General features: G+C 44.9%; 1 long non-coding RNA gene across 1 annotated transcript; it reads right to left on the bottom strand.

The window, feature by feature from the left end:
• Window positions 1-433: 433 nt before the first annotated feature.
• LOC119002809 (uncharacterized) lies at window positions 434-1,568 on the bottom strand. Its single transcript, XR_005069810.1, has 2 exons — window positions 1,281-1,568; window positions 434-714 (listed from the first exon to the last, which is right to left on the bottom strand). It is a non-coding gene; the product is annotated as an uncharacterized LOC119002809 (long non-coding RNA).
• Between the last annotated feature and the right edge of the window lie 1,211 nt (window positions 1,569-2,779).

The following is a 2,779-nucleotide window of genomic DNA, read 5'->3' as shown; positions in this document are numbered from 1 at the left end:
ACCCCCCCTACTGAATCTCTCGCTGGGACACTAGAGATGAACCATACATCTATTTCCTTCTTTGCTCATTGTTTCTCCTTCCCCTAGAATGTAGCTCCGGAAGGACAAGAAATTTGGTCTGTCTTGTTCACTGTCATGTCCTCCTAGAATAGTGATGGGCACACAGTAGGTGCTCAATAAATATTTGCTAAATGAATTACTGATTGACTGAATAAATGACATCCTATACACATATGACTGGCTCTCCACGTGGCACTGCCAGGCCCCAACCACGGGGGCTCTCACCACCCAAGGTCCATCTACCCCAAAACTGTTGGGACTCAGCTTTGCTTTCTAACTTCAGGGGTCAAACATTCATTCAGTGACTCCTCCCCAAGATCTTGTCAGTGACCAGCATGTTTTGGGGTGGAAAGATAGAGGAAATCCATTCAACTCAGCAAACATTAATCACTTGCTTTATTGATAGATACACTGCCTTGTTCCACAAAGGATTTCTGAAAGGTTCAAAGACCCTAATAAGCTAATAGACATTTATTTAAAAGTAGAAGAAAAAAAGGGAGTTGAAAACAGGGAAGATCCTGGGTTCTCATGCTGGGCTTGACTTGCACTGTGTCCTGCCAGGGACCAGAAGAGGAAGAATGTCCTCTGGACCCAGGCTGACTGAAGAGCATCAGTTAGGGCTTCCCGAAGGAAGCAGTGTTTGGGCAACAGCACCTGCAAAGGCCCAGAGAGGAAGACAGCCTAGCCTGTCAGTGGAGTTTCCAGACCCTTGTTTTGGCTTCCCCACCCCACTCAAGTCCTTTGGAGACAAAGAAGTCACCTGACACACATACTAGATCACATCTTGCTTGCTCATGACTACAGCAGGCCCTGACTCAGCTGAGGGCAAGCCTCCCCCCACCCACCACCACCACCACTCTGACCCCAGCAATCTTTCTGTTTCCTTGTATGGAATGACTCACTTGCTGGCCTTGTTTTGTTTCCCAACTCTGTGATACAACACACACTTGTTTTAAAAAAAGATTTGCTACCATTTTCTCAATAAATATGCATATATCTGACAAAGGACACACAGCCAAGCTATAGAATGAACTCAAATCAAAAAGAAAAATTGAATAGGCAAAATACTTAAATAAGCACTTCACAAAAGTAGATTTCCTAATGCTCGAGGAGCACACTACGAAAGTCTCCACACCATTAGCCAATGGAAAATGCAAATTAAAGCCAGTGAGAAGGGACTTCACAGCCCCCAGAATAGCTAAAATAAAGACTGAACACACAATACCAAATTCTCAAAATTGTCAGTAGGAGGGTAAAATTGTACAATCACTTTGAAAAAAGTCTGGCAATTTCTCATGAAACTCAAGATGCAGCTACTCAAGATGCAACCCGGCAGCCCATTCCTGGCGGCCACCCACGAGGAACACTACAATAAGAACACAAAGAAGATGTGGTGAAGAATGTCCATGTCAGGTTATTCACAACAGTCAAAATCATAAACAGGCCCAATGTACACCACAGGTAGATAAATTGTGGTAAATGCCCACAGTTGAAAATTATTCAATGATGAAAAAGATACTCTCTCCAAAGTGGATGAATTTCACAGAGAAAATCAACAAAAGAAATTAGACACTAAACAGGACATACTCTGATTTCATTTACACGAAGTTCTGGGAAAAGTCAATTAGTCATGCTAGAAGTCACGGTGGGACTTATTTCAGGGGATGGGGCACTGATTGGAAGGAGGCAATGGAAACACTGGTGTTATGTGTCTTGATTGGGTCAGGGTCACGTGGTGGTGAACATTAAGCTGACACTTTCATTAGCAAACTAGTAAAAAGTAACCTATAGTCATGTGATTCAGTGTTGCAGCTATGGGTGGAGGGTAACTTCAGATGCAAACAAGTTTGGGGGCAGGGGCCTAATCAAGTTCCCTTTCATTTTTTAAAAAATTATTTATTGATTTCAGAGACAGATAGGAAGGCGGCGGAGAGAGAGAACCATCTATTTGTTGTTTCACCTATTTGTGCATTCATTGGCTGCTTCTTTTAAGTGCCCTGACCAGGAGTTGAACCCACAACCTACTGAGCTACGGGCCTTCAAGTTCCCTTTCACACACAAGAAATCTGGACTCCTACAACTCTGGTGTGTCTTCAATCAAGTCCTTCGTCCTCTTGGGACTCAGTTTCCCCATCTTTGAATTGAATCCAGGGCTCTCCAAGACCTCTTACTGCAATTTTTGCCCCCATCTCAAACAGGGCTTCTAACATGGGTGGAACCCACAGCACCCATCCTCCCAAGGCCCCAGCTATGTGTGACCTCACAAAGGTCTTTCGCTGCCCTTAGCTTCTACTTCCTCATGGGTAAAATAGAGTCAAGCATGTCTCTTTCTCAGGTTTGTGGTAAGAATGCTCACTGAGCTCAGTAAGCCCCTACTAAGCGCTTCGTGTAGCTGTGCACAGGATGTGCATACAGCAAGTGCTTAATAAATGATGGCTGCGAGGTGATCATTGGAATTTTCCTACATGTCATTATATCTTTTTTAGAAGGGCTCTGTGTGGGGACCCCAAAGTTGCATGTGGGTCAAACGCAAAAAGGAAAAGTGGCCCCAGGAGGATACCGTGCGCGTTTTGTTTGGAGCTACAAGTGCAACACTGGCGGCAGGCCTGCGGCCCCTTTAAGAATCGGATGGAATGTATCAAAACAAAAAGGCCTCGCGCCCACTGGCTGCACGCTGCACGTGACCTCACAGCTGATTTCCTGCCCCCCCCCCTTTTTT

This window comes from Sturnira hondurensis, unplaced genomic scaffold (genome assembly GCF_014824575.4).
Source record: "Sturnira hondurensis isolate 20B ecotype Veracruz unplaced genomic scaffold, ASM1482457v3 Scaffold0018097, whole genome shotgun sequence".
In the NCBI taxonomy this organism is placed as follows: Eukaryota; Metazoa; Chordata; class Mammalia; order Chiroptera; family Phyllostomidae; genus Sturnira; species Sturnira hondurensis.
Note: the sequence above shows the minus strand (reverse complement) of the source record. Positions and strands in the feature narration are given on the sequence as shown.